Consider the following 13,510-nt stretch of genomic DNA (forward strand, 5'->3'; position numbering starts at 1 on the left):
GATCATTTGGTTGCTGTAAGCAGCACAGGCAGTTCGATTTTAAATATTTTATTTCGTCTCATCAGGTTTTTTTAAAGTTCATGCTTGAGTCACGGTTCGAAGAGAAAGCAGTTCCACACACAGTGCTGTGTCTAATGATAAAGATTCTCATTATTAAAGCCTCCGCCTTCGTAGGAGAAATTATAAGCATTTTGTAATTATGGATGTGAATATAGAGCTGGATTAGGTTGAACATATTTTTTGGCATGTGGCAAGTGAAATTGAGGATTTTTCATTTGCTTCTGAGTCCAATTACTATACAAACCTTTCATTTTATAAATACTAATATGTTGCTACCTATATATGAGTGTGTATTTCACTTGTTTCCTAAAACAGAAATAGCTCTGAATACATAATAAAAACACAACTGCCTTAAAGTATTTATCATTTGCAGGTAGTAATGCTTTTGTGTTTGTTTCAACATGTTTCACATTTATACACCCCCGAAATAAATTTCAGAAACATTTGGAAAGATATTATTCTGACATGCTAAAAATTTAATTCTAAGTGATGATATGCTAGCTCAAACAATTAGTTAATGCTATACTTCAAATTGATTTTGTAGACTTGTACAATTGCAAAATTATTTGTGAAAGTATCCAGAGTGTAATTTTGTGTCTTTTTTGTGTCCCTGATGTTTAATGAGATGCACTGCCCATTTTATTTTAAACTCCAGGCTCATTCAAAGCTGTAGCATGGAACTTTAGTGTTGTCCACATGCACAGTGCAATCAGAATCTCAAAGACTGAAATGTGACTTTTCCCACTGCTTGTTTTCTGCTGACCAGTACTGGAGTACAGATGAATAAAGGTATATTGGAGAAACATCAACTAAAATCTGGGAAAGTTAACAGCAGTTTAAAGCTTCATTGAAAAAGAATGACTCCAAGTAAACACAAAAATAAACAGAATCAATATTATACTCATACCTCAAAGGAACTTCTGACTTAAATAATATCCTGTCCTTTTCTTTGATTTTAAATAACCAAGTGTCTAAATTTTACAGGACAATACCTGTGATTCACTATGGCATTTTGTTTGTTTAGCGTATCACCATTCACTTCCGTTCCCAAGCTGGGATACTTTTCTATTTACCCATTGGCTCATCCTACTCATCTAATTGATCAGCAACCCCATCAGACTGCAGAGTCTGAGTTCTTCCCACCACACCTTTTGTTAAAACCCTAGATCAGTTTCTCATCTTCTCTAGGCTGAATTTTTGTAAAATGTTCTCTTATTTCAAGGAGCATGCTTTTATTTTAATTTTGTTTGCAGTGATGCTGGCCATATTGTCGTGAATTCTAATGTGAAGTTGCAGTTGGGCCCTAGGCTGAGGAGTGGGGTCAGAATCACTGTGGAGGGATTGACACATTCTCTTTCTAATTCTAAGTCATCTCAGGGTAACTTGGGGAAGAATGGAGATGGGAGAAAGACGGACTGATTTGGAGATTTTTAGAAACGCTTTCGGTAACCCTAACAAATGACGGGAAGATGGTTTCTGGAAACCAGACATGATAGTATTCACTGATTAATTATGACTAAATTGGGGGAAAGGAAACTACAGATTATTTAGCAAAAATAATGATACATTTTAGTTTTCTGAAGTCTTTGCATTACACTGTCCCAGGATCCTGAATTATGTTTGACAATTTTCTTAGATGATTTTCTGTATTTTTGACAGTTTGATCAGATTTTTCATAGTCAAAAATATTCTCTGCCTCTGGGAATTTAACAGCTCTGCCTCTGTAAGGCGGCCTAAGGACAGTATGCGAACAGAGTGAGAAACCTAACCAGGTAGAGAGCAGGCCTGAAGGGAATCTCAAGAAAGATAGGCCAGGATGCTTCCATTCTGAAATGTGCATTATAGCTAGTGGACTTAGTTAGTTTGTGACCTATAAATCTCAGTTCTTGGTCTGATGGCTTTGTAATTATTTTATTCTTGCTATCGTTAGTCTTTCAGTAAAAATTACCTAATCATGAGAGCTTATATATGAACTAAGAGTAAGGTAGTGCAGGTATGCATAGATCAAAGTGGGAAGGGGGGCACAAAATCTAACTGAAGATGGCTGGTGATAACAATAGCTAGTGATGATCTCTCAAAGATGCAATTTGCAAGAATGGGGGAGTCTAAGAAACAAGACCTGTTCATGGTTCCTCAAAGGGCATTCTTCCTTCTGAGAAACCAGCCAGCTTCCTGACACTATCCAACTGGTCTACCTCTCTTTAGCCTATTTGATCAGCAATCTACATTCCACACTTCCAGATTTCCCTTTTACAATAAGATAATAAAATGCGGTCCCTCACCTGCATAAAGGTCTTTGTTAATTTCCTGTTGCTTACTTTATAATCCATACTCTTCAACGTGATACAACATGATAGTGAGATTGCTCAATACACACACGGGTAGGCAAAGGTAGGTTTATAAAGAACTCTGTGCCACTTATGAGGTGGTAACTAAGTACACTGTGCCATTGTGACATTCTTGTGAGTTAATAAAGCTATTGTAATAATCATAATATGCATGTCTTTTTCCATATGAGCAACTGCAAACCTACTTTACCTCACCCCTGTAAATAAATGTATCTATCTATCTATCATCATCTATCATCTTCTATTTCTAAATGTGTGTGTGTGTATATCACATACATGCACATTCTACCGTAATTCAGTGAATAATTCGCTTCTTGTTCACGCGGGTTCCTTTCTTTCCTCTGTAATATTTTATATGTACTTCTCTGAAATACATTTCTGCTTCTTTGCTGAGAGGACTCTTAAGTTCTTGGCTAATACGTAGTCCCAGGAAGAGACAGTTGTTTCTTCTTTTGCCTATATACTTTGCACACTTAATTTCACAATACATTCCTAACTCAATTGTATGTAGTAGAGAAAATGGTCTGTTTGATACCAGTCTTTTGAGGCTTGGTGAAAATTGCTTCAGTGGCAGAATAAACTCATTACTCCTAGATGTTCTGAACCTCCTTGAAAATAATGTATATTTTTTTTCCTTGTTAAGACTAAGTTCTAAGTTCTAGTAGATGAAGTTTCTTATTTATACTGCTTTTATCTCCCATATCTGTCTATTTTTGTTATAAATTATGAAAGAGATATGTTAAAATTTATTTTATGATGGTGTTCTTGCAGATCTCTCCACTTTTGCCGATATGTTTGAGACTATATGTTTCAGATACATATAGATTTAAAATTGTTATATTTTCCTGGCGAATTGAGCTCTTTATTATTGTAAAGACCCTCTTTGTCTCTAGTAATAATTTCTGTGCTAATTTTATTTTTCTGATTTTAACATAGCTACATCAGCCTTAACTAATATCACTCTACTATTACCCAGCTTTATTTTAGTTAATATTTCTGACATGTATTTCTTTCATGCTTTTATTTTTAACATCTTTGTATAGTTAAGTTTTACATTTATCACTTGCAAACAGTTCAGAGCTAGATTTTAGAAATCCATTTGGGTATAACACATTTAGCTTATTTATATTTACTATAAGTTATAGTACATTTGGATTTACCTATGCTACCTTACTTCATGATTTTTCTTTATTCCAGAACCCACTTTCCTGTTGTCTGATGTACACGAGGTGGTGGTAAACTAGGTTATCTTGGTTTTTAAGGTATTTCTTTAAAATATCTTTATTTCACCCTCATGTTTGAGATATTTTTTTCTGGGTATACAACACTAGATGAATAGGTATTTTTTCTTAGAATATTGAAGGTAGTATTTCAGTATCTCCTGGCTTCCAGTGTTATCAGTGACAAATCTGATCTTAGTCCAAATGTCATTTTGTAGAGATAGTGCCTCTTTTCTCTTTAAAGATGCAGTGTTTAGTGTCTTTAGTGTTCTTCAGTTTTACTATGATAGATCTATTTGTGACTTTCTTTTTATCTATCTAGCTTACTATTTTGTGTTTTCTAAATCTTTGTGAAAGGAGAGAAAAATTGACTCTGTTATTAATAGGGTTTATTTAAAACAACTTTATCTTTTTTTATAGCTTTGTTTGGCTTAGGAGTTTATTCCTTTTTATTGCTGAATGGAATTTCATTTTATGATGTTACTCAGTTTGCTTATTCATTCACTTATTGGAGGAGATCTTGGTTGTTTCAGTTATTAGTAATTATGAAAAGAAGTGTTATAAACATTTGCACGCATGTGTAAGGAAGGACATTAGTTTTAAAATTTGTTGGGAATACCTAGGAGCACTACTTCTGGATCATATGGTAAGGCTATGTTTACCTATTAAGATGCTTTTTCCTAGCAACTGCAACTCTGGTGATTATGCGATGTCTTTTTTAGATCATATGTGTATATGTAGTGTGGAACTGAATTTATTTTATTTTATCTGAACTATATAAAATATAAACATATATGTGGAAACATTGAGGATTATAGATTGTGTTTTATGTTTTACATACCTAATTTTTCCTATTAGATCTCTGACATGTTCAATATTTATTATAACCTTGTATATTAAGTAATATTTGATACTTGACCAACATGCTGTAATAGAAGAAAAAGTATATTTTATCTTTTTTTATTATTATTTTTATGTTACCTGGCCCAACACTGACTAAAAAACATGAGTTAAATGATGAAGTACTACATAGTTCCTATGACTAATAATTAACAACACATTTCCAGGCTTTTACAGGTTCTACACTACCCTGTAATTATGGTAAAAGACTTCATCTTTGGGTCAGGTGGGGAAATTTCTCTTTTAGATTTCTGGAGTCAACTTTTAACACACAGGGTATGTAACCAAAACCTTACTGCAAACTTTCCATGGTGCAATTGACTTTGAGTTCTATACATAACACAGCTTAGCAGCGGTTCTCAACCTGTGGGTCGCGACCCCTTTGGAGGTGGAACGACCCTTTTACAGGGGTCGTCTAAAACCATCGGAAAACACATACATAATTACATATTGTTTTTGTGATTAATCACTATGCTTTAATTATGTTCAATTTGTAACAATGAAATTGGGGGTCACCACAACATGAGGAACTGCATTAAAGGGTCGCGGCATTAGGAAGGTTGAGAACCACTGGCTTAGAGGAAATTTCCTTGCATTTTCTATATCTTTGCTGTTTGGTTTCAGGAACTAGTGGCAGTAATCCTAGTTCAGCTCAATTTCAGATTACTCAGAGGAAGAGATTGTTTGGCATCATTAGGCATCATCTCAGAGTGTTGGGGAAATAGAAAGCAAGCTATGTGATATTAGGGTCTTTAATATCTCTACCACCTAGAAAGGATATTTCTGAATTGTCTTTAATTTCTGTCTTTTTTGTTTTGGTTTGGTTTCTATTTGAATTTATTGGGGTGACATTGGTTAATAAAATTATATAGGTTTCACATACTCTGTATATTGCATAGAGTGCCCACCACTCAAACTCACGTCTTTTTTCATCACCATATATTTGACCCCTTAACCCTTAACTATCTCCCACCTCTTTTCTCTCTGGCCACCATACTTTTGTTCGTTTCTATGAGGTTTTGTTTATTCTTTTTTCATGTTTGTTTATTTGTTGCTTTTATTTTATATCCCACATAAAAGTGAAATCATTTGACTCTTTTTCTGACTTACTTCACTTAGGATGATAGTCTCAAGATTCATCCATGTTGTTGCAAATGGTAGTATTTCATCTTTTTTATGGCTGAGTAGTATTCCATTGTGTATATATACCACATCTTTTTATCCAACTGTCTATCAAAGGACACTTTGGTTGTTTCCTTGTCTTGGCCACTGTGAATAATGCTGCAATGAACATGGAGGTGCAAATGTCTTTGTGAATAAATGTTTTCAATTTTTTCATTTGGATTAATAAAGTGCTTCTTAAACTATATCAACATTAAATCCTTGATATCTAAAACTAAAATTGTATGTTGACAATTATGAATTTTACACTTTATTTTAATTTTTAAAATTTTTTTAAATTGCTTCTCTGCTATAATTGAATAAAAAGTTTCTTTTTCTAATTCAGTAATACACACAGAGAGAGATTATTTTTTAAGCTTGATAAACCAAAGGACCAAAGTTTTGGAATCCATAAAGAATATCATGACTTTTAGGACTATGGCTAGCTAAGTAAATCATCTATATATATGTAAAAGGCTAAGTGACCGACTGTATGTACATCCGACCATCCGACCGACCAACCAGTCTGTACATATGACATGCTCTGGCAATTAATATATATAAAAGGCTAATATGCTAAGTGTCTGACTGTCTGACCAGTTGCTATGTAGTGCACTCACTACCGGGGGAAGATGCTCAACGCAGGAGCTGTCATGATGCATACTGGCTATTTACAAAGAAATGGCACTGCGGACCTGGTGCCCACAGAGCAACACTAAGCTTCCCCCAAGTGGGACACAGGCCCCACCACCACCCTGGAGCAACATCCCAGCAATGGCAGCCGATGCTACCAAGACCCCATGGCATAAAATGCAGCCCACAGCCCAGCCTAGTGCAGAATTGGTGGCTGTGGGTGCCGGGTAATGATGTCACATAGCAACGCCTGGCTTCCTCTCCCTAGTGACTAGCCTCCTTGGAGTTTCTTCAGCCCAGGAACATGACTTGCTTTATAGCAGGTGCAAACATTTTATACTTTAACCAAATGTCTGTGAAGCATTTTCCCGTGCCTCATCTCATTTGATCCTCACAGAAGTCCTGGAGTAGGTAGATAGGAAACTCGGTGGAATCCTATTTTCTTTTCATTAGCCAGAAAATGGAGATTTAGAAAGCTTAGAAACTTCTCCCAACTGAAAAGAAGTAAGAAATGGTGGACCTTGAAAATTAATTACTTCAGGTTTTCTCACTGTGCAGAATATAATCAAACACTGCTGCAGTTAAGTATTTTACCCTTTGTTCTCCCTGTGTGATATACAATAATAATCTGCTTCATGTTGATATTTACTGCTGTGTTGCTGACAATTACCTGAAAGAGGAGTTGGGGTGCTTGACTGGGCTGGGAAAAGTTTAGCTACATCAGAAAGCAGGTCTAATTAAGCAAGTTTATTCTATATATATATACATATAAAAGGCTAAGTTGACTTGTGCATGTACAATATATATATAAAGTTCTCACTGCTGCCAATGGCATGTGTGTGTTTTGATCTGTCATTGTAGATTGTGAATTTGGTTAACACATCTATTATAGAGAAAGGGCAAATAGTGATATTAAAATATTTCTTCTCAATGTGCACGAATTCAAGCACCGGAGCACTAGTTTTAAAGTAAATGTTGACTCACGCATGCACAATACATATAAAGCTCTCTCTAACACCACTTCCATGCTTGTGTTTCAATTTGTCATTGTTGATTGTGAATTTGGTTGTTTTTGTTGACAGTCAATGGGAACCGCATCACGATTTATTCATCGACTGTCCGACCGACTGAATGGCTGGTACATAAGATGCACACTGGCCATTTAAAAATAAATGTCGACTTGTGCATGCGCAATATACATAAAGCTCTTGCTGGCACCAAGTACGTGTGTTTTAATTTTATAATACTATATTATATATACTATTTTGACATAATTTTTGCTTGCAGTAATGTAATTACAACATGAATATTTCTTCTAATTAATTTCCTTTCAATGTGTACAAATCCATGCACCAGGCCACTAATATATATATATATATATATATATATATATATATATATATATATCAACAAACTAAATCCATTTGTAAAAATATTTACTTCAAATGTAAAATAAAGGTGCTGAAGTAGGTAATTGCAAATAATCCCTTCTAATTCTGTGATAGAGAATTACAGGGAAAAGCTAATGCATTAAAGCATTTGTGTTTCTAGCTTCGTACAAACATATTTATCAGATTTGCTAGGTAAGCAGATCCCCAGAGGGACATTTTTTTCCCATCGGGTAGGATATTTCCCATTTCAATAAAGGAAGAAGTTTCTCCCAGTTATTCCCTGTCATATCATCATCTCAGGTTCTTGTAGTGGCAGTTTCACATTCCAAAATAAGCTTTAAAGATGATTTCTGTTTATTTTTTCCTCCCTATAAAGTATATATAATCTCATTGATATAGTGATCTTGTTTGTTCAATCTATTCCTAGTATCTAGATTGACGAATGGTATATAGTACATACTTAGCAATAGTATTAAAAGAATGAAGGAGTGAATAATTGAATGAATGAGAAGGCCTGTATAGAGCAATCTGGCATGAGATCCTATGTAATCAGAGAACAGGGAAGGACCTCCTAACCTTAGTGAAGAAAAAGGAATGGGGAAAGCAAAGGTGGTGTGCTGAAATGGGGAAAGTGCTGGTTGGGGAAGGTGTCCTAATTTATGTCATCTATGGCTATCCTTGTGCCAAACCTATAATGTTATTGGAAAAATTCTGTAATAGGCTATCTGTCCTGCATCACTGGGGATGGACTGCACTGCCTTAAGGGTGGACCTGGGCAACTTTGTTTTAATTTCTCGAGTCTGGCTACTTAACCATAACGATAGGGTGCCACAGAAAAATGTATACACACTTTAACCGCTTATAACTCACTTAATTTACACTCCTTTTCAGGTTTAACTGATTTGAAATAATGGGTGAAGCCAGACTAAGCTTTGAACAAAGGAAATTTATCCTAAAGTGCCACTAAACAACTTTTTTTTTTATGGGGACACATAAAAGATTAAGTTTACGGTACAAAGCTGGCAACAGTCAACGAATTGAGGGTATACAAATTCTGAATGAAATAATTCTTGTTTTTTTATAATTCCATTGCTTCGTGTTATCAGCAGAGCCTGGACCAGAATGGTCATCAGTTTGAAAACAGGCACTGACAAAAAAGAATTCATTTCTGTAGCTTCTTTTGAATTTTGAAAATGAACTGGACATTAATAAACACTGACTTTATAGTCATTCAAAGTGCGTGTACACTTTTTGGGACTCCCTGTACAGGGAGCATGGCGAGGCATCTGACCCATGCTGAGCTAATTAGATTCTCTCTCCCTGGTATGTGGAAGGGATAACCAGATTGCCAGCCCTGTTGGATCCAATATCTGCTTTCCTAGCAAATCATTTTTGTAAAACCTCCTTTAAAGTTATTTTATAAAATGCTTTGCTAATATAACTCGCAACCATCTTTTAGAAAGCTCCCTTTAGAATTCTCTTAGAAATGCTTTGATAATATAACCTACTTACTCATAATTTCAAAAGTATCATGACCTAATTGCAATACAAAGGAGAAATAAAAGGAAATAATAGGAAAGCATTTTCTGAGGTTTGATGTATTTCAATGTGTAAATTTTAGGGTACAGTAAATGCGAAAGCTACAACTGCAGATTGATGGAGGTGTGCTGTGTATGCCCCTCAGATTCCTGGTGGTGACATGACATTGCATCTCTTGATAAACTCTGAACAAAATAACACACAGCATTTCTTTCCAAATACATAGTATGTATTCCTGGGCAGTTCATTCATTGTGCGAAATTAATTAACTTGCCAAAAAAGCAAGTATAAAATAAACGTGGGTTCCAGGCACAGTGGTGCACAACTGTCCTGCGCATGGTTAGGTTTTTAGCCAAATCACTGTGACAACCAAAAATGTCTTCACAAATTTAAAAATATTCATCCCAGTGGGCAGTATTGCCTCAGTTGCAATTACTAGTATTGAATTAGCTGAGCATAAGTAGACCTATTTTGGGGGTTGCTAGAATTTTGAATTGTTAGGAAGTAAACTTTTAGTCTACGGAGTGCAGGGCACAGCAGTGGATGTGGGCTCCTGCTGCTGAAAAATACGGAAGCCACACAGACAGGAGAGAAAGGGTCCCACACTTTCTGGGGTCCTAGGATGCCCCCCTGGAAGGAAATGTTGCTCCTTGCTCCTCTTCAACCTCATCTCTCCTCATACACACATTAGCTTAGTTTGATTTCTCTCATTTGCAATTAAAATAAACTTTTACCAGGTATTATTATCCATCTCCTACCGAATCCAAAGGAACTGTGGAGTTTTTCATATTGATTTCTACATCTTAGAGCAAATACAGTTAGTTCCATGTGCTATAGTTTATGCCATTTTCTGAAAGCTTATACCCTTGTTGAGACAAAATGGTCCAGAAACTGGATGGTTAGGATACAAACTGTCTCTGAGTGTAACCAGAATTGCCAAGACTATCAGAGGTGGGGGCAAGGCAGGCCCCACTTGCTGAGGCCTGTGGCTTAGGTGTTCGCCACATTCTTTCTTTTAGCCCCAGGGAGCCACTGCTGTACATAACTAACATGACGTAAGCATGCGTCCTGTTGTACCTATGATTCTCACACTTAATGGAATAAGATGAGGTAACACGAAGTTTGGAGTAGAACTTTGTTTATATAAATACCAGTTTATCCAGCCAAAACCGGTTTGGCTCAGTGGATAGAGCGTCGGCCTGTGGACTGAAAGGTCCCAGGTTCGATTCCGGTCAAGGGCACGTACCTGGGTTGCGGGCACATCTCCCGTGGGAGATGTGCAGAAGGCAGCTGATCGATGTTTCTCTCTCATCGGTGTTTCTAACTCTCTATCTCTCTCCCTTCCTCTCTGTAAAAAATCAATAAAATATATATTTAAAAAAAAATACCAGTTTATCCAAAGAGAGCTACAAAAATGACTTTTACAATACCACTTTCATATCTATTAATTACCTCAAACACTTCTGGTTTTAGTATATAGTTTAGACTATCTTGAGAAAAGTGATTTTTTCCTATTATTTTAATTGATAAAGATGTTAGTCAACATTGTTGTTTTCTATTTGTTCTTGAAAGTATTTTAAGATCCATATTTGTCAGTTATAAATGTCTATTGCAGATATATGCTAGTACTTCCACAGCATTGTTAAAACCTTATGTATAGTACTTGTGAGGATTATGTTTAATTAAATGGATATCGTTTGTTTCTATATTTTTTACAGCTATCATCAAACCACTTTTGCATTTAAAAAATGTGTTTTATCTCCAATAAGTGTGTTGCAAGAGTAGGCACTGAATGAATATTTGTTGAATTAATTAACCTTTGAAGGAAAGTTGTTTTCTAATACTCATCTTACAGCTTTCCCCACTCTCAATTCATTATGAGACAAGTGAGTATGTGATTAGAAACGATCTATGTGCTCAGGACAGGTTTCTCCTTAGTTAAACCACCTGTTTCATTCCGTATTCATTTAAATAAGGTGGATAACAGTTGGTATTCAGGCAAATGTGTCATATACTTTGGCTCCTGAGACACTGCATGATTGTGTAATACAATTATTTGGATAGGAACAGTGCCTCTATGCATCCCAGGGTAAAATCCCCATCACCATTATTAGGGAAAAACAAGTCTTTCCCAAATGACCATTCACCTGAATTTGGTATTCTATCTTTACCTGAGAGTAATAGAAAATAAATGATAGTATATGAAAGTAGAAGCCTTACATCTGGTGCATCAGAGTTTATGAATTATATTGACTCAGCAACATATTTTAACTCAGCATAGACAAATCATGATTGTTATTTTGTATTTTGCCCAAATCACACACTTACATTTCTATGTAAACTATATCAAAACAAAACTGTTTTGGAGAAGCACGTAAGAAAATTCAGGAAAATAGTATTATGACAGTAAATCATATGCATAATCTCTGGGAGAGTTAAACCCATAGCATATTTAACTCTGAGAATAAATGAATTTACATAATGATTGATAAATATGTTATGATAATAGCCACCCACTTAGCCAATTATCTTGTACAAAAGTACTCCATACAGAGTTATTGAACAGAGTTTAATTTGACTATAAAAAATCTTTACTTTCCTAATCATGGGAAACTTAGAGTAGCCCTGGATGTTATTGCTCAGTGGATAGAGTGTCAGCCCACACACCGAAGGGTCACAGACTCAATTTCTGGTCAAGGACACGTACCTGTGTTAGAGGTTCAACCAATAGATGTGTCTCTCTCTCCTCCTCCCTCTCTTCTTCCTTCCTTTCCTCCCTTCCACTCTCTCTCTCTCTAAAAACAAAAAGGAAAAAAACAATCCTCAGGTGATGTTAACAAAAACAAACAACAACAACAAAAGCAGAGACAGCAAAAGAAAACTTAGAGTAAAATGAGTTGCAGCCTGACCATAGAAGGAGAAACTCACAATCTAACAGCCTCTGGGAAGCCAGTTCTATTGAATGCTCAGCTTAGGAGCCGCGTCAGCATGGACTCATTACAGCTCCATTTATGAGCTGTGTGAACTTGGCTAAGAAGTTTACCTTTACTAAATGTCAATTCCCTCAAACAGCAAAATGGGATCAATACTTGTACCTACCCTATATCTGTTGTGAGGCTATACTGAGATGCTTATGTAGGTAGAGTCACCAGGGCTTGACCCAGAGCTGTCCATCCATGTGCCAATTATCACTTCATTATGATTGTTGACATGGTATTCAGGAGCCCCGGTGTGAATGAGTGAAGCATGACTGGGATGTATAAAAAAATGTATCCACCTGTTTAGGGTGGTGGGTTCACTCCGGGAAGAGAAGCCGGTGAGCTGGCTATGCGGAACAGTATTGCCAGATGGCCGTGTAAAATCTCTCCTCGGATGAGATGCAAGTGTTGGTCTTTGCATGGCTCTATGGTAGAAGTATATGTAACCATGTGAGTTTAATAATACCAAAAGCTCTCTCAAGTTTCTTAACTGCCTAAAGGCAGCTTTTAATTTTAAGCACTGAGAAAAGTCAATCAGCCTCTACCTAAAAATATTCATTGGAATGTGTTTTGCATGCATTAAAACCCAATTTCACATCTCACCAAGTTTAACTACTTTTTTGCTCAACTAGTCTCAGATTCTGGGTATTTTATTTATTTACAATAGAGCACATGGTTTGTTTAAACTTAGGTCTGCATTAAATAACTATTCTGTCTCTTTGCATGTTTTCAGCAATGTTGTTTCCTTGATATATTTTAAAATATAAAGGCTTCCAGTAGAAATTTAAGAAAAGTTATAAACTATAAATAAGTTTTCTCTCAACCCACTGAGGAAAGCAAAATCTAATAGGATGAAACAGCAAAATTTGATTAAAATATAGTCATATTACGTAGTCAGTATTTTGCATATAATTTGTTGCATGTATGTTTATCATGATACAATTAAAGTGACACATTTATCTGTTCTGATATACAGATCTCACCAGTGTGCAGAGCCCTTGTTTTGCAAGCCTTATTGCTATCGCTTCTCTTTGTTCGAAGACTTTATACAAGAAAATTTCATCTTTTATTTTGTATAAGTAGACATGCTAGTTTGTTTGTGTATGCTGATATTTCAAAAATGCTAAATGGAAAAATGAGTGCCTGCAATTCAGAAAATAAAGAAGGAATTGCTAGTGAAATCTCTCTCTACATTTTTCAGTGTGGGGTTCAGGGCAATGGGGGACACGCAGAGGGCACAAGAAGCTTGATTATAGCCCTGCCTGGGTTGGTGTAATTTG

General features: G+C 35.8%; 1 long non-coding RNA gene across 1 annotated transcript in view; it reads left to right on the forward strand.

Annotated features, from left to right (window-relative positions):
* The first annotated feature begins 644 nt into the window (after nucleotides 1-644).
* The window catches only part of LOC118651766, a 50,938-nt gene continuing 38,072 nt past the window's right edge, over nucleotides 645-13,510 (forward strand). The window contains exons 1-4 of the long non-coding RNA XR_004966342.1: nucleotides 645-849; nucleotides 3,606-3,670; nucleotides 4,696-4,804; nucleotides 7,405-7,543. This is a non-coding gene — a long non-coding RNA (uncharacterized LOC118651766). The remainder of the gene's footprint in view (nucleotides 850-3,605; nucleotides 3,671-4,695; nucleotides 4,805-7,404; nucleotides 7,544-13,510) is intronic.

Source organism: Myotis myotis, unplaced genomic scaffold (assembly GCF_014108235.1).
Source record: "Myotis myotis isolate mMyoMyo1 unplaced genomic scaffold, mMyoMyo1.p scaffold_m19_p_3, whole genome shotgun sequence".
Classification (NCBI taxonomy): Eukaryota; Metazoa; Chordata; class Mammalia; order Chiroptera; family Vespertilionidae; genus Myotis; species Myotis myotis.